Source organism: Dasypus novemcinctus, chromosome 17 (assembly GCF_030445035.2).
Source record: "Dasypus novemcinctus isolate mDasNov1 chromosome 17, mDasNov1.1.hap2, whole genome shotgun sequence".
Classification (NCBI taxonomy): Eukaryota; Metazoa; Chordata; class Mammalia; order Cingulata; family Dasypodidae; genus Dasypus; species Dasypus novemcinctus.
This window is the reverse complement of record NC_080689.1, coordinates 27,948,228-27,967,769: the sequence shown is the minus strand read 5'-3', so window position 1 is coordinate 27,967,769 and position 19,542 is coordinate 27,948,228. Positions and strand designations below refer to the sequence as shown.

General features: G+C 40.0%; 1 protein-coding gene across 14 annotated transcripts in view; it reads left to right on the top strand.

Moving 5' to 3' along the window:
- SLC8A1 (solute carrier family 8 member A1) overlaps nucleotides 1-19,542 on the top strand; it is a 391,565-nt gene that overhangs the window by 349,144 nt on the left and 22,879 nt on the right. The gene's annotated exons all lie outside the window — the stretch shown is intronic.

The following is a 19,542-nucleotide window of genomic DNA, read 5'->3' as shown; positions in this document are numbered from 1 at the left end:
TCTAAATGACTGGAAGTTAAGACAATTGCTTAGAAATTTGCAGGCTGCTTGTTAAATTGGCATTATTTACTATTTTGAGATGTAAACTATCAGAAAGTTAAACGCGTATTTTACAGGCACCAAATTTCACAAAGGGCAGTTAGAAAGCTCAGTATTTATCATTATGATTAAATTTAAGTGTCTAATGTATGTTAATTCTCCCAGGTTGTTAAATGGACAATAAAATTTGGAAAGCAGCATATCTTGAGAGCAGAATTTTATTGGATTTTAAGATTTCACAGCTAAATTATTGAGTTTGAGGAAGTTTTGCCTTATTAAAAATATTAAATTGCTTATAAAGTATTGTCCTGAAGGATTTTTCCCCGTGCAACTTGCACTGGAGCTCAACATATGAAGGTTGATTTTCTTTAATTTTTGTTGTCTCTTTCTTACAGCTTAGTTCATAGTCCCTTAGAGAGGATGCCATTTAATTCCCTAAAGAACAAAGGACAGTGTTTGTTTTCCTCTGTGCAGCCATAAGCTTCTCTACCTAGTAATTTGTGACATTCTTTCAGAAAAAACAACACACTGTCCTTTCTTTTACCTGATCATTTCAAATATCCACCACTTAGGATTTTTCTGAGATCCTTTTACTTTTGACATAGACTCTGTATATTGAAAGAGTATCTATTAGCATCCTCATAATGAAGGTACCCAAGAAAATGGGGGGGGGGGGGGGGAGAGCAGGAATCCTTAGTTTGGGTTCTATCTCTTACCATGACAAAGTGTGTTATCTTCATGAATTTTAGTTTCATCATCAGTAAAGCGAGAGAGTTGGACAAGGCAAACGCTAAGATACCATCTAAGTTTGAGCTTTGGGAGCTCTGCTGCTGGTCTTCATAGTCCTATCGTACCACTGATGGCACTGTGATTAAGGGCCCCTCTGATTCTGGCAATGGAAAAACATACCCTCCCCACCCATCTGACTTGCCCAAGTGAAATATTCAGTACAGCGATAGCATATAATCCACATCTATTCACCTAGAAGGAAAGGGACGAGATGACGGTCTTCAAAATTTATCCTCTAAAAAAGACTAAGTGAGATAACGAATCAAAAGTGTCTAATTTTCTTCCTCTTCTGTAACTGGAGCTCAGAAATGCCTATGGAATCCTCCACAGGCAAGGACAGACACTCCACTCAGAGGCCAGGCTGGTCGTGCATCGCTACGCTTGACAGTAAATTACAGTCAGACACCCGGCTTCAACCAAACACAAAGGAGGGAGGCTCTGGTCACCAATATGGAGACCTGTTCAGTTTGGGGGATGCTTGTGTCATCAGCCCTTCATCCATGCATGCTATGTGAATTAATAAGTACTCTCAATTAAATTGAATTATTTAGATGCAAATCTGTCAACTCAGTGCCCCTGGCAACAATTCACTTGAAAATACTGTCTTCCCGAGGACTGATCTACTCCAAAGAGGTCTCAATAATAATAAAAACGGTGCCTCACATTAGTTCCAAGGGATTGCCTTGCAATCTGATCTAAGCAGAAATCTTCCCAAGCATCTTCTCTGTGATCGGACATCCTTACTGTGGGGACATATTCATCGCTTAGCATGTTAACTCTAGATCATTTGAAAATCACATTTAAGCAATTTAAGAAAAAAAACCTGTTAGATCAGGTTTGACATAGCCTAAGTGTGAGCAAAAGACACCCAATAACAGAAAAACAAACAAAAAAGGGGGCCAGGGTAATAGGGATTGGGAGTTCTCATTTTGCTATATTTCTTGTGAGGTTAGAAAGATTTTTTTTCCCTAAAATCATATCGTAAGCTGACTGTGGCTTATGAAAAAGGATGCTGGTTTCATGAAAAAAAGTGAAGTTAATCAGATCTGGCTTCCTTTAAGTCAGACAAAAACCTATACATGAAATTGTGGCCCTCATTTTGCTTAAATAATATTTGATCCCTCACAGTCACACTCTGAGGTAAATATTCTTTGTCCTAAGTTTACAACTGAGGGTCCTGGAGTTCCAGAGTAGTCACACAACTAGTAAGTGGCCACTTGGAATAGGAAACTTTGTCTTGGTGAGCCAAAAGCAAGTAAGCTTTCTTCAACAACTTAATTTAGATCTCAAGTGACCAGATCTTAGACCAGATAATGCAGGACAAAAGGGATGAAGCTGATGAGCCCTTACTCTCATTTACACATGATGAAGTTAAGGGTTTGGAAGTGAATATGCAAGCCTTGGACAGAGGTGCCGAAGAATCAGAAAGAATAGAACCAATCATGCAGAGAGGACGGGAACAGTCACTGAATTTCCTAGAAAACCCAGGTTTAATCCCATCATGAGGAACTCAGTGTGACCTTGGAGTTGTATTTACATCTGCTGCAAGAAAGTGTCAAGTCTTCTGAAACAAATAAAACAGAATCAACACCCAGTCTTTTCTCCAAGTTCTTGGACTTTCCCTGTGATAGTAGGTTTTTCTTGCTTAGAACTTTGGAATACTTGAACTAATAAGAACAAAGGTTGATTTGCAATCATTTTAATCTAGCAAAAGACGGGAATACCTTGGCTACCATCCGACTTGACTCCCTCTCCTTTTTTCAACAAACAGCTAAAATATTCACATTCATTGTGACAGAGGGTGCCTATAACATGGACAGCATTCCTAAACTGCCTAGTACAGAGGGCTGAAGAGCCACCAACTAGAGAAGTCCTCTTCCCTCACCTGTGAAATGAGGGGATTGGACTCAATGGCCTTTATGAGTTGTCTTTGGACACTTCATTTGCAGCGGTAGTCTATCTGCTTGCTGTCCATGGTACTGCTATTTGAAATTTAGGAGTCTGATTTTAATCAAGATGTAATACCTGCCTTAGAATACATACTAGTTAAATTGGGTCATTACGGCAACTTAGCCAAAGCTCTTGTAAGACATCTGAGGCTTAAAGCATTGTCTAATGGACTTGTTAACTCAGTTCAGTAGCTACGCTTCCTTTCTTCCAAAAACTAGATATCAGAAAGTAATCTTTAAATTCGTATCAGAACCCCTTCAAAACTGCCCTCACTGGGTTATAATTTGGTTATCATTTTAATTTTTACCTTTAAAGTACAGCATTTGAAAAGTATGATTTCATCTTTTGTAAAATCTTACAGTTGTTATTCATGATGTCACTTACTATAAAGAACACATGACAAATTCTTACTTTAGTGTAGTTTAAAGAAAAGAGATTTGTTGACCCAGAAAATTCATTTTTATTATCTCTGCAATTAGGAAATCATAATGATATAATCCAATATTTTTTTATTTGCTTTGACTGTCAGAAACCTTTAGTCAAATCTTGGACCAAAATTCACTCAACTCTAATGTCTGAAAGCATTCTTTCTGTGTTCTTTGTATATTTTTTTGGTTCAATTTTATTTTAAGCATCTTATGCTCTATTAATAGGTACAGATATCTTCAAGTCCTCTTAGAAAGAGGAAGAATCTAAAATAAAATCTTTCTTTAAAAAACAACAGCAAATCTCTCTTGTTCACCATTGCTTCACCAGAACCTAGGACAGTGTCTATCAATGATAAATATGTGTTAACAAATGAATTAATGTGTGAATCAGTGTTTTCTAATTCATATGTAACTGGGCTAAAAACTTGTTTTCACTCTGCATACTGTCATGCCTGATCTAGAAAATCTATGTAAAGACACACATACACACATGCCATTTTTGAGACAAGTGTAATCAATATATACATGACATGCAGGCGCACACACACATATATTTATTTACCTGCATAAAATATTTATTTATACATATGAAAATTGGATCTACAAATTCATATTAAAATGGCATTTTCCATCAATTTTCTTATTGGAATTTTATTGTTATTTGGCTGATAATTATGATCCTAACTGAAAAATAGGAAGAGCAAACGGCATGAGAAAGATAACAAGAGTAAGTTCCAGACAGAAAAAATTTTATGGGAGATATTCCAGGCCACACTGATCAGTAGGCAAAGCAAAATCTAGGATGCCTATCAACTTAGAAATGTCAGTGGTAGCACTATAAAGTGTTGAATCAGGTAACTTCAACTCCCAGTCTCATAACAAAACAGGCCGGGTACACAGGGGTGGGTGCACAAGAGGATGGGGAAAAAAAAGCAATTATCTTCTGGCCCCTGGATATGCCTTAGACGATATTTCTGAAAAGAATACTGGTTTGTTGGGCTGTTTTTCTTTTAAATTGCTTATTACAAACTCTTGAGGCAAACACTGTATTGAAGGGCTCCAGAATGATTCAGCGCTCTTATTTGTAAGCCTGAAGTCACATCTCTAATGCGGCTTTTGTCTGGAGAGGCAGTGGCTCAGCTCTGCTAACAATGCACCATTGCTGGATCCAGTAGCTCTTTTGTTGGCGCCAGCTGCTGCGATGTGAATACGGTTTTAGTTGTTGCTTACAAATCAACGCACCTGGGCATGGGGGGCTTTTCTATGCCCAGGCGGGGGCCTCTGAACACTCTTTTTGGTGGGGAAACACTTCAGCATCATCCAAAGAGGTGAAAGGAGGAGAAGACATGGCCACCCCATACACACTGCATGCGCCCAATAGGCAGAGAGGAGCCTCATCAAAGTAACTTGGAGAATTAATTCCTGCCGCTGACCGTCTGCTCTCCTGGTAAGGCCTTGTCACTCTGACCCCTGCAATCTCAAGCCACTTGCTTGAACCAGTAGGCTTTCACACACACACACACACACACTCACATGCCCTGTACATCTCCACTGCCTTGCATGGGCATGTCTGGCTAGGTGTTGTGTCTCATGTCCTGTTAGAGCCTCTAAATCAGAATCCCGGCACAGAGATGGAAAGAAATTTATTGATCATCTATTCTAACCACCCGTTTCTTTTACAAAAAAGAAGCTGAGACCAGAGAGGCAGAGTCCCCTCCAAAGTCACACAGGGCCTTTTTGAGAATCTAAGGCTCTTGCCCTGCTATCTGCTACACCTTTCAGCATTTTTCTTTTGGATGGGGCATTTGTGGAACCTCAGCACTGAGGCATTCCATGGCTGCCCCCTGAAGTCACCTATTGACGTCTCAGCTGGTTGAAGACGTGACCCCTCAGGAGTAGGAAAGCAAAGACTGAGACTTTCCTGGGCCCACCCGATAGCTGCACTAAGTGAGTGAATGACCTCCCCATTGGTGAATAGTTGTCTCATGTCCACCCAAGCCTCATGACAGGCTGTACGTTGGGTGCTAATAAATGCATTTGTGAGAGGGACTCACCCTGACCCGTGTATTCTGACTCCAAGGCCGACCTCTTCCCATCATAGCACACTTCTACCTCCCAGAGTTGAGGCCTGTACGCCACGGGCTTCTTTCTGTTCTTTGCACTGTGCTCCTGTACTCATTATGAAGGTCACCTCCTCGAGGAGTTTCCCAACCACCCAATCACTCTTATATTACCAGACTCCCTTGTCTTCCTATCCCATATCAATATCTGAAAGTTCATGCAAGTTCATTTGTTTACCTAATTACTCTGTCTCCTCTTGCCAGAACGGAAGTTCCCGAGATCAGGGATCTTATATGCCTTTATTTCCAATGCCTAGAACTGTGTCTGATGCACAATATGCCAGTATTTACTGAAAACATGAATGGTACTAATAGACATTCCCTTAACCCCTCCATTTTCTTTGAATGTTCACTAGAGAAATTGGCCAGGTTTGGAGTTCAGCTTAGGCTTGTGGTGCAAAAAGTGACCTGAAATACTTTTAGATTTTAGACTTATAAACTTAATAGCACTGGCACCACGCCTTAACCACCTAAGGTAGACAGGCCACAGACTCATTGGTAGGTGGAGATTTTTAAGATGGTATGTATTAAAAGAAAAGCATAATAAGAGTTTAATGCAAGGATATTATTTATGAGATATTAAAATCCTGTCTACAGACAGACAAGATTGCCAACACCTACCTTAGCCAGTCTATTCTCTAAAGACAGTATTTGTTTTTGTTTTTAAAGATTTATTCTTTTATTTATTTCTCTCCCCTCCCCCAGTTGTCTGCTCTCTGTGTCCATTCGCTGTATGTTCTTCTGTGATCACCTCTATCCTTATCAACGGCATCGGGAATTTGTGTTTCTTTTTCTTGTGTCAGCTCTCCGTGTGTGCAGCGCCATTCTTGGGCAGGCTGCACTTTCTTTCATGCTGAAGGCAAGGAGATGCTCCATCCCAATTCCACCCAACAAGTTAACCCTCCCATTCAAAGCTGAGTTTACCATAGATAAGCATTTTATTTCTCTTACAAATCTCATTTATCTTCTCAACAGCACCAAAGGGAAAGTTAGTTATGGCTATCCCTGTTTTCCAGGAGGTGAAGCTGAGACTCAAAAAATCTGTGAGATATCCAAGAATTAGAAAGCCCTACATAGTGGGATCTCATTGAAAATCTCAACAGAGAAAGAAACGGGCAGGCAGCTGAGAAGTATCCTGAGTAATTGCAATCACTTTGTATTATGCAAACTGAGGCCAGGATTAGAATCTTAGATCCTCAACTTGCATCATGACCACAAATCATCTCAAAAACCCCATGATCGGAAGCAAGTTCTTTCAAGTAATCCTGAGACCAGGAGAGCAGTCACAAGGGACAGGTTCATCATTGCTGAAAAGTTGAGTCCTTTCTATTTGCTACCTGGAGACATGAGTGTTTGCCACCAAATGAGGAGAATCTCACTGCCCAACAAAGTCTATATAAACCAATAGTAGGGGATTGGTCCAAAGACGAAAGGGTTGGAAAATTAGACTTTCAGGGAGAATTACGGGAATGGATGCTGCCATTCATTCCCTGAAAGAACCATCTAATATTTTACATATTGTATCATATACAAAGGGTTATCTGAAGGTGGGTAGTTATTTCCCAATTGTACTTTTCATAAAACAATGCCAACTGAGTTTAGATTTTATCAGAATGGATTTTTACTGGATCAAACACAGATATTTTTCTCTGTGGATATAGTGGGTCAAAAAATTGTAGTCAGGTGATAGAAGGAGTTTCAGATTTCAAGTGCAAGTTACTTAAACTCTCTGAGCCTCGGTTTCTTCATCATGAAAATGGAGAAGTTTATCATCTACTTTGCCAGGTTGCTGGGAAGAAGAAGATGTAAGTGAGATGTATTTACCCACACTTACAAAGTCAGAACTTGATTTCAGAGCTTCATCACAGCACCAGCGTATGGGAATCTGGAGAAGTCTTTATGCTCCTCTGCATGTGCAACAGCTTTTGGTACACATCCACCCCTTATATAAATTTCAACATTTTCCTAGGACCTAACTCTGGGATCTTTTGTTGAAAATTACAGAATTATTGCCACTCAAACAGTTCCAAGACTCAGCTTCCTACACTCCAGGAGGCTAATTTAGATGCAGCTGCTATTTACAAAGTGTTATCAGAGCCCTCAGGCCCGGTGTGCCCAAACACTACCACTGTAACTAAACCATCCAAACTAGCAGGAGGCAGCTACACTTGCCTGAGTATCAGTGCTGCTCGGTGACAATTTACTTCAGAGATGCTTAAGTCTGCAGGGGATATGCTTATCTGTTGCACGAATCTAGAATTCTGTTAATCCCACAATTAAGAATAAGAACACACTCTGTGTTTCAAGATCCTTCACTGAACCTGTGGTTATTTTGAAAATATGAGGCTTGGGGCAAACACACACATGATTAATTTGTCAGCCTTGGATCATTTGGGATCATTCAGTTCACCTAGGGGAATTCTTTAAAAATTGAAAGAGAGAAACTAAGCAGAAAATTTTTAGCTTTAAACACATTATTGTTGCTAATAATTCTACTTCGGTGGAGCAAGACCTCCTCAGTGGATCTGTTTTTCATTTGGACAAGAGCTACATTTGCTGAGAAATATTTCTGTAACATATTCCTTGTGCTGCATTAGCCATCCTAACATGGTCCACAGTGGCCTAAGCTGGTAAGCATTCTGGTACTTATGGAAAGGGCTTCATTTGTCCCAGCCAGGATTGAGAGTTGTACACAGTAAATTGCCTTCTGGGGCCCCTTCCCATAGTGTCACACAGTTCCTGGCCCTAGACCCTCAGGAAGGGCTGACACCAGCAGTGCCCCCTGGTGGGAAGGATGGCTCACAGCAGTCTCTGGCTTGGAAATCAGGGGTGGGGATGATTGACAGATGCTCCTGCCATCCAAGAACAGGCCAGGGGCCAGGACACAAAGCCACAGAAATCTGGAACTCCAGTTTCATGTGCAGTGGTCTTGATAACCATTACATTCGTCCAGCAAAGTAGAGTGAAATCCGGGAACCAGGAAGGGAGATTTTGATTATTTTGTCTTCCAATCCATGAACGTGGAATGCCCTTCCATTTATTTATGTCTTCTTCAGTTCCTTTTAGCAAATATTTTGTAGTTTTCTTAATACAGGTTCTTTATGTCCTTGGTTAGTTGATTCCTAAATATTTGATTCTTTTAGTCATTATTATAAATGGATTTTTTTTCTGATTTCCTCCTAAGATTGTTCATCAATAATGTATAGAAATGCTACTGATTTTGGCATATTAATCTTGTATCCTGCCACTTTGCTGAACTCATCTATTAGTTCTAGTAGCTTTGGTGTGGATTTTTGAGGATTTTCTAGATGTAGGATCATATCATCAGTGAATACTGAAGGTTTTACTTCTTCCTTTCTTATTTGTGTGCTTTTTATTTCTTTATCAAGCCTAATTGCTCTAGCTAGAACTTCTAGCACAGTATGGAATAACAGTGGTGGCATTGGGCATCCTTGTCTTATTCCTGATCTCAGCAAGAAAGCTTTCATTCTTTCACCATTGAGTACAATACTAGCTGTAGGTTTTTCATACTTTACTATATTGAGAATGCTTATTTCAATTCCTATCTTTTGGAGTGTTTTTATCAAAACAGGATGCTGTATTTTGTCAAATACCTTTTCTGCATCAGACAAGAGGATCATGTGATTTTTCTTCTTCAATTTATTAATGTGGCTTATTATACTAGTTTATTTTCTTATGTCAAACCACCCTTGTATACCTAGGATAAAGCCCACTTAATCGTGGTGTAGAATTATTTTCATGTGTTTTCAGATTCGGTTTGCAAGTATTTTGTTGAGGATTTTGGCATCTATCTTTATTAGATATATTGGTCTCTTATTGCTGCTTTTTTTTTGTATGTTTATCTAGTTTTTGTATTAAGGTGATGTTGACATCATAGAATGAGTCTAGGAACATTCTTTCCTGTTCAGATTTTTTTGGAAGAGCTTGAGCAAGGTTGGTATTTGTAGCAGTTTGATATGGTTATGAATTAAAAAAATAGATATTGGATTATGTTTATAATCTGGTCTGTACCTGGGCATAATTGAGTTATGATTAGGGCTTTGATTGGGCCACATCATTAGGGCATTGGGTCCCTGCCCCTTGGTGGGTGGGGACTCACAGATAAAAGACATGGCAAAGGACAGGGTCAAAGATTCTTAATGTTGGAGTTTTGATGTTGGAGTTTGATGCTGAATTCTTAAGCTGGAGTCCTGGGGAAAGAAACAGAGCCGTTTGCCTGATAGTCTATAGCTGGCCTTGTGGAGAAAACACAGGAGCTGAGCCCAGAGGAACCCAGGAAGCCTGAACCCTCACAGGTGTTGGCAGCCATCTTGCTCCAACACATGAAAATACTTTGGTGAGGGAAGTAACCTATGCTTTATAACCTGGTATCTGTAAGCTCCTACCCCAAATAAATAGCCTTTATAAAAACCAACCACTTTCTGGTATTTTGTATCAGCACCCCTTTGGCTGACTAATACAGTATTAGATTGTTTTTGAATGATTGATAACATTCACCTGTGAAACAATCTGGTCTTGGGCTTTTTCACTTTGGGAGTTTTTTTTTTTTTTTTTTTTTGTTTCCATTCATATTTTTTTATTGACTTTGTAATAATATTACATTAAAAATATATATGTGAGGTCCCATTCAACCCCACCCCCCCACCCCACCTCTCCCCCCCAAAAAACACTCGTTCCCATCATCATGACACATCCATTGGATTTGGTAAGTACATCTTTGGGCACCTCTGCACCTCATAGACAATGGTCCACATCATGGCCCATACTCTCCTCCATTCCATCCAGTGGGCCCTGTGAGGATTTACAATGTCCGGTGATTACCTCTGAAGCACCATCCGGGGCAGCTCCATGTCCCAAAGACACCTCCACCTCTCATCTCTTCCTGCCTTTCCCCATACCCATCGTCCACCATGTCCACTTTTCCCAATCCAATGCCACCTCTTCTATGTGGACATTGGATTGGTTGTGTCCATTGCACCTCTATGTCAAGAGGAGGCTCAGATTCCACCTGGATGCTGGATGCAATCCTCCCATTTTCAGTTGTAATCACTCTAGGCTCCATGGTGTGGTGGTTGTCCTTCTTCAACTCCATCTTAGCTGAGTGTGGTAAGTCCAATAGATCAGATTGTAGGTGCTGGAGTCTGTTGAGGCTCAGGACCTGGCTATCACATTGTCAGTCCAGAGATTCAAATCCCCTAAATATATCTTAAACCCCAACATTAACTGCACCTCCAGCACATTAGCATGAAAGTCTTATGAAGGGAGATCCCATCTGAGTCCAGATTCATCACACATAAACACCATTTCCAAAGAGGGGCCATCTGCCCTGGTAGTTAACCCCATCAGCCATGACCATAACTCCCATGGGTCTCTTTAGCCCTCAAAGGAACCAATATCTGGGGGTTGTATCTGCTTTATCTGTCTCTCTGACTCTGCTCAGTTGTGCATGAGGGCAATCCTTCTGCCAGCCTCCAGACTCTTTTTTAGAAACTCGTAGCCATATAAACTCATTTCTCCTTTCCATTACACTTTGGGAGGTTTTTGATGACTGTTTCATTCTCTTGTGATTGGTTTGTTGAGGTTTCTGTTTCTTCTAGGACCAGTGTAGGCTGTCCATGTGTTTCTAGGTATTTGCCCATTTCATCTACATTGTCTAGTTTTTTGGCATAGAGTTGTTCATAGTATTGTCTTATGATCTCCTTTATTTCTGCTGGGTCTGTAGTAATGTCCCCCCTCTCATTTCTGATTTCATTTATATGCATCTTCTCTGTTTTTCTTTGTCAGTCTAGCCAAAGGTTTGTATCTTGGGGCACCCAAGTTAGTTGCATAAATATTTATTATAGTTATTTTTTCTTGGTGAATTGCCCTCTTATTAATATATAATGACTTTCTTTATCCCTTACAACAATTTAGCATTTAAAAAATCTATTTCATCTAATATTACTATCACTACTCCAGCTCTTTTTTGTTACTATTTGTGTGGAATATCTTTTTCCAACCTTTCACTTTCAACATGGTTGTGTCCTTACATCTGAGGTGAGTCTCTTGTAGACAGCATATAGATGGCTCATATTTTTTTTTTATCCATTCTAACAGTCTATGTCTTTTGATTGGGGAGTTCAAGCCATTTATATTCAATGGTGTTACTATAAAGGTGTTTAGTTACTTTGTCCATTTTATCCTTGGGCTTTCCATTGTCTATCTTCCTGTTGACTGTGTTTTCACCCTGTAATCTACCCTTCCTAATAATATTCATTTCTACACTCTTCCAAGTCTCTCGCCCGTTTTTTTTCCTTTCAAGCTGCAGCACTCCCTTTAGTATCTCTTATAGTTCTGGTCTTTTGTCAACATACTCTCTCAGTTTTCATTTGCCTCTGAAGACTTTGAACTCACCCTCATTTTTGAAGAACCATTTTGCCAGATACAGAATTCTTGGCTTACAGTTTTTATCATTCAGTACCTTAAATACATCATACCACTTTCTTCTCACTCCCATGGTTTCTGATGAGAGGTTGGCACTTAATTTTATTGAGATTTCCTTTCATTTAATGCTTTGTTTTTCTCTTGTTGCTTTCAGAATCCTCTCTTTATCTCTGATATTTGTCATTCTGAATAGTAGGTGTCTCAGAGTAGGTCTATTCATATTTATTCTGTTTAGGATGCATTGTCCTTCTTGGATATTGATATTTATATCTTTCATGAGGATTGGGACATCTTCATTCATTATTTCCTCAAACATTCTTTCTGCACCTCTTCCATTCTCTTCTCCTTCTAGAACACCAATAACACATATGTTTGTGTGATGGGCATTGTCATTCAATTCCCTGAGACCCTATTCAATTTATTCCTTTCTATTCTCTTTCTGTTCCCTGTCTTTTCCAGTTCAAATGTTCTGTCCTTGAAACTACTAATTCTGTTGTTAAACAAGTCAAACCTCCTGTTACGTGCCTCAATGTATTTTTAATTTACCCATTGTGTCTTTCATTCCCTTAAGCTCTATTACTTTTCTTTGCAGACTTTCAAATAGTTCTATATGCTCACCAGTGTCTTTTTCATATCCTTTATCTACTTCATCATGTTTTCCTTCAATTCTTTGAATTGATTTAGGAGATTAGTGTCATTTTCACTGATTAGTTACATTAAATCCTTTATCTCATCATGATATTTGGTTGTTCCTTTGGCTGGGCCGTCTATTCCTGTTTCCTAGTATGGCTTTAATTTTTTGCTGATGTCTAGGCATCTGAATATGTTGGTGAACTTACTCTGAATGTCACTTTCTCTTGTCTAGTGTTGTTTCTTTTTTTTCCTCACAACTCTCCTTTGACTTTTGGTTCAACTTATTCTGAGTCTTTAAAAATGCCCAGCCCAAGTTTCAAAATTGGGCCAGGGACTCAATAATGGGGTACAGATTTTTCTCCCAGAAGTTGGGGGTAAAGAGCGACCATAAGAGTAGTTTTTCTCTTTGCAGTTTCCTGGCTAGCCACCAGATGGTGCTCATCAGCAAACTTTTCCAGGGAGTTTTTTCTTTCAACCTCCCTTTTCCTGTGTTTCTGGTCTGGCCAGAGCTGAGATTCAAAGCAAACCCTGCTTGCCAAACTCACTGAAGAGAAATCACTCTCCACCCTCCAGTGCACCCTCCCTCTTCCCTTTAACAGCTGACAGGGAGGAAGATGTCAATTCCCCTCTCAGTCAGCTGCAGTGAGCCAGGGGTTTTATCCAGGCTTAAAGTCTTGAGGGTGGGGAGTGGGTGCCCTTCCTGGCTGCCTTGGCATTTAGTAGCTCATGTTTGTGGTTTCAGGTTCTTCTTCTTAATGTCCCTCACCCTTCTGGGGGTTATGCAGCACTGTCCTAGTCTACTGACCCCCAAAGCCAGTCCCTCAGACAGATTTTAACCCTTTCTCCACTGTTTTTGTGAGAGAGTTGAGCCCTGCCTACCTACTCCAACATCATCTTCCTGAAACTCTTGATTATGTTTTGAGTTTCCTCTTGATAAGGAAGTATCTTGCAATATACTTGGAAAAAATTGTTGACATCATCTACTTTTCATTAGGGAATTTGTGAGTACTTCCCAAAGATTAGGTTGTGGGGAAATATTTATAGCACCACTCCAAAATCTCCAACAAGTGATAAATTCTTATTTGGGAGTGAATTTTTGGTTTACTGAATTCAGTGGCCCAAAGAAACCACTAAGTATACAAAAAGATAGATGTTTGCTTCCTCACTAGAAATAAGATAGAAGAAAAGGGGGAAAGAAGTATTACATCACCATATGAAGAAGACAGTAAATGCCACTAACCAAAGCCCTTACATATTACATACATGCATGCCCACACATATACACTCATATACATGGATACAAAAAAATAAGAGGACAAAAACCTACCAATTAAATCACAGGACTCAGTTTTTCTCTGAAAATAGGAGGGGGTAAATTAGTAGCTTACTAATGTTTCTTTTACCTTACACATTTATGATTCTATCAGAACCTTTGAAATCAAAGGGAAGTGGAAATATATAGCAAGAAAGTAGAGCTTGATTTATAATTGCTATATATCAGATTGCCAAAACTCAAATCAACCATGCTTGAGAAGAAAAAAGCAAAAGAAATTTTCAGAAAGAAATTGTGCCCAAAACAATGAGTGTAGACTATAGAAAACCACTGTAGTGGCATGGCTTCATAGTTACTGATTTGTAGATGACTTGGGGCTGCTGAATGTTTGCTGGGACTAGGAAGATCGTATGATGCAGTCTGGTTAGCCACATATGTCATCCTATAAATGTTCTCTCATACTCCTGGAGAGCCTTTGGGTCATTCTCATTATTCCCATATTTGGAGGATACACTTTTTTGTTGTTGTGTTGGAGGTACCGGGGATTGAACCCAGGACCTTGTATATGTAAAACAGGTGCTCAACCACTGAGCTACACACACTCCCCATGGAGGATTCTCTTGCAAAAATAAAAAGGAGTGATTACAGATAAATGAATGCCTGGAACAAATTGGAAGCCACTCATTTCCTCAGAATTAAGGGATAGCAGAATACTTCCCCCAAACTGCTTTACATCACAGACTTGCAGTGATTTAGTCCAGTTTCTCAAAATCTAGAGTGGAGGATGAGGCACAAACTGGAACATTTGGTTCAGAACAGAATGGTGACCTTTAGCAACTAGAAATGGAAATAAGAACTTGTCACAACCCAAGTTTTTTGGGGAGAATCCAAGAGAATCCCAAAAGGTCATAACCATGTGTTCTCCCTTTACCTCATTGTCTATTTCTTGTGTACAGTTGGTCCCATGGGCTTAAGAAAGCATATGGCTGACTCTGCCACAAAAATGTACCCTCATATTTAGAAAATAAATTAGAATACCAACATTACTGATGAAGCATCAGTATTTTCGATTACTAATATATAATACATATTCATGTAATTATAATATACATTATATTTATAAAGCATAGACCATAAAGGAATTTTCAGATTCAAACTTTAAGTCAATACTTGCTAGAATCTAAACTCCTCAATTTACTTCAACAAGGCAGCATGTATAGTAAAATGCTCCCTGAGCTGGTAGATCAAATCCCAATTCAGGTAGTCACCAACTCTGTGATTATTCTAGAAAGGCACTTAAATTCTCTGAACTTCAGGTTCTTCATATATAGAATGGAACTAATAATACCTGTCTGACAGGGTTGCTCTAAGGATGAAATAAGATCAGGAATGTGAACCAATGTAGCTGAGGGCCTGTCATACAGTAGACATCCCATCATGTTCCCTCTCTCTTTGCTTTCTTCCTTTCTTTTCTTAAAATCAAGGAGCTCAGGCAAACTGTAGTAATAATGACTCATTCAAACAGTATATCGATTTGTGAACTCAGGATATGCAGGTTGCATTGATTTACTGCCTCCCTTTTCACAAGTTACAATGGTAGAATATGGCACATCCATCTGTACAGGGGTTTACAGTGTGACAAAGGACTTCAGCACATCCTCTTCTGGTCCTCACGACAGCCTTATAATGTGACAGTTAGGAAACTCATTTGACCGGTGAGGGACTGAGGTTTAGGAAAACTAAGTGTTGTGGCCCAAAATAAGATATCAGAGCTAGAAACTACTTAAGTCTTCTGACCAAGTGTGCACTATGGCCCAGCACCCTCTTTCTCTGGGTCTCAAAGCTGTCCCTGAGGCCAAGCCCTTAGAACCTAGGGAGAGATGCAAACAAACACCCGACTTACCTTAGAAGACATGTTATCTGAGGGTACCAAGCCCAGGCATTGCCTTTGTGCTCAGTTGTGCTGATAATACACTTGATATCATGGAGAAGAGGGCTGGTGCAGCTACTCTTTTAACAATAGTTGAAGTGATGCCCCTCTCCAGTATCTGTGGTTTTAATGATTTGATTATTTCTGTAGTTTTATTTAGGAAGCCCAGCATGTATCAAGGAAGGCATTTAATAGGGCATGGGAGAGATTAAATGAATACAGTTTGTCATCTTTCCACTAGCTGAATTCATAAAACCGAAAGGAAGAATTCTGAGATAAAAGGAATTTGCTTGGGATCCTATTAAATGGAAACCCATCATGTGTGTTTCTTTGCTTATGCCGGAAAGGGCCTCAAAAGAACTAGGTAGCCACCCTGGCAAGCATACAGAACTGGCAGATACCATCATCTTTGCCTTCATATCAAAGATGCTCCCAAATTTTTTTAATGCTCCACTGAATTTCCCAAGGAACTGATTTTTAAGTATAGTCCAGATGGTGATGGATGAACATAATATTTCTTTGTCCTTCCCCAAGACAGGGTAATTGTGCATCATGTATGGCAGTTTGTGGCCATTTTTAATATTTAAATGGCATCTGAGTTGGAGATTAAAATTTATAAAGAGCCATGAAATCCCAGGGAAAGGGATAGGAAACCACTTCTACTTTCAAATGCCATAAAACAGATGGGCCCCCATTCCAGACTTCAACATTCAAAACAGTTCAATTTCTTGTCATGAGGGAAGCCCCCAAAAGGAAATCAATCTCTCTCTCTCTCTCTCTCTCTCGCTCTCTCTCTCACACACACACACACACACAAACACAAACGATGAAGTTAATTCTAGAGGACAAGATTAAATTTTGTTTTAAAAGTGTAGACTATAACCCCAGGACTCAGCATGTTGGCTAAGCAATAAATACTGATGGGAAAACACAGTAATGATCCTAAGTATAGGAAAATACTGCTAACTACCATGATCATCATTACCTTGAATTATCCTCAAACACTTTGCAGAGATGATATAATTATTCCCTTGTACATCCCTTGTTGGAAATGTATTCTTGTTTCTATCTTGAAGATAAATATAATATCTATTCTCAATTTATGTGTCATTTCTTCTGAAAAGCTTCATTATTTTTTTTTCTTGTTCATTTTCAAAATTTAAGACTTAGACACCTGAAGTAAAGTAAGTTTGTAGAGATTCAGGGGCAGAATAGCCTGTGTTGCTACAAATGATTGATTAAAATTCAGTGGTTTCCAGACTCTTTTAATCATGTGCCTTGCGAAATTATAAAATGTCCACAGAGACACAAAATAAATATGACTAGAAAGTCTAGTGTATTTTTCTGAACCCCAGTGGATCCTCTGTGCTTTCCTGTGGTACATGCAATCTCCCAAACCCCCTTTGGTGTAGGGATTGGGAGAGGAGAGGAGACGAGAGAGGGAAAGAATTAGCATAGTTCTCTTTTCCCTTCTTCTTTCTCCTTCCCTCAAATCAGCTCTGACAATTGAGTTCTACCAGGAGCCAAAGTATAAAGTAAAAGAGTAGTGGGAAGAAAAGTGAAAGAAGTAAAAGGCAGAAATTGTTAAGAAAACCAGAAAAAAAGTGGCAGCACTATGTGGCATAGCAGCTTCCAAATGGGTGCTTCTGTTAAAAAGCTCGTTCTGGGAAGCAGATGTGGCTCAAATGTTAGCGCGTCCATCTACCATATAGAGGGTCCAGGGTTTGATCCCCAGGGCCTCCTGACCCATGTGGTAAGCTGGCCCATGCACAGTGCTGTTGCTCACAAGGAGTGCTGTGCCACTTAGGGGCGCCGCTGCATAGGGGTGCCCCACGCACAAGGCATGCACCCTGCAAGGAGAGCCGCCCCACATGAAAAAAGCACAGCCCGCCCAGGAGCAGTGCCACAGACACGGAGAGCTGACGCAGCAAGATGACATAACAAAAAAGAAATGCGTTTTCCCAGTGCTGCCAGATAATGCAAGCAGACACAGAAGAACACACAGCAAATGGACACAGAGAGCAGACACTGGGAGTAAAGGGGAGAGAAATAAATAAAATAAATCTTTAAAAAAAAAAAAAAGCTTGTTCTCCTTTCAGGCAGGGGTGTTATGTTTGGAGTATTTGCAAAAAGTAGGAAGCAGTCAACAGTGCTTTTTCAATCTAGTGGGTGACACACTTTTCAATCAGCTAACCTGACTGCTAGTCTCCAAACATGGTTCAGCTCAAGTGGAGGGGGGTCCACCCAACTGTTTATGCTCTCTTCACAGACCCCTGGTTTATTTGCTTAATAATTCTGACCATGTGTTCCTTGAATAGTGGGCTATTGCCTTTTCTCTCTCCCCTGTAAAATGACAGGTGACAAATCCAGACATCCTTTATTTCATATTTTATGAGAGGCACTTTTCCCTCCCCCTCTGCTTTAAGGTGGTTTTTCCAATCATGATCTGTACCAGATGGGCTCGCCATAGTCTCACAAAGACACATGAATTTGCTCCAGTCTGCCAATCTCAAGTAACATAGTCAGCTAGAAAGTTTGCCAGCTCCAAATGCTTCCAGCTGCATTGGTTGAATAAAATAAGGTAGATCCCTGTGATGAGATTCAAGGAAATGGACAAATGAACAAAGTCTTCAAGGGGAAGTTTTCTTTCCAAAAGGGTCACAAACCTCACAATTATATATTTGCCACCACTTCAGGAAAAGTTGGCATACAATATCACAGTTTTAAAACATGTGATTGGGGATTATTATCACATTATAAATGGAATCTCCATTTTAGGAAACTATTATTGACTTCCTAATTCTTTTAAATAGTAAGTATGCTTTGTGCGTTATTAGTATGACTTGACAAAATTGTGATATATTTATATATATATAATGTAATTATGTAGTTATATAAAGTCAGTGGTAATTCATACATGCATTTGTTCACTTAACAAGCACTTAGCCAGCTCTTTACACATGCTGGAGTTCATACCAAATGCTAGAGATACAAAAATAAACAAATTCTTGCCCTTGAAGAGCTCATAGTCAGCTAGAGAAGAAGGTGAGCAGGTACAATCTGAGAGCAGTGGTTCTCAAGCCACGGTGTGGGCATCAGAATCACCTGGAGGTCTTATTCAAACACAGGTTTGAACACAGGACCTCAGCTCCCCCCCCCCCCCCCCCCACCTCTGAGTTTCTGATTCAGGTGGGCCAAGAATTTGCATTTCTAAAAAGTCCCTAGGTGATGCTGCTGCTGCTGATTAGAGCCACTGATCTAGAAGCTAGCAGGGGCTGAGGAGAAGCGGGGGTCAGTGAGGACCTCACAGAAGAAGTGAGCTTTAAAGGCTGAGTGAGTAAAGATAAGGACAGAGGGATGGGATATGCCAAGTATATTTAGTTTTAAAAGGCAAAGGTAGGAAAAAGTGCATCTGGTTTGGGGAAAAACAAAAGCAAAACATTCTCTTTGGCCAGAATGAAGTTTGAGTTTGAAGTAGTTGTAAGAGATGAAGCCAGAGAAATGTATGGGCCCGGAGCTGTGATAAAGGGCCTTGTTTGAACATTGTCCTGTAGGTGATAGTGTAACCATGAACCCCCAGAGCTGGATTTCAGGCTGGGAGGAAAAACCTGACCAGAGAAACTATCCGCAGTTATCTCTCTTCAGAAGAGGCTACTTTCTGGGTCTCACACAGAACTTTCCCCCTTTTCTGTGGCAAATCTCACTGGAGGTGATGGGAGAGTAGAAAATGTGTGTTGTTGTATATAACCAGAACGGGGGGGGGGGGTCACGCCACTGAGCCATGAGCCACGAAGAGGGGACGTGTTAGTACCTTGAGAACTAACTGGCTAATTGTGATTACTCTCTTGGAAAACCCCAAGTTTTGCCCACCTCTGAGGCCCCTTTGTCACTCAAATTGGAGGCAGCACAGGCCAAGGAAGGAGGGATTGAGAGAGA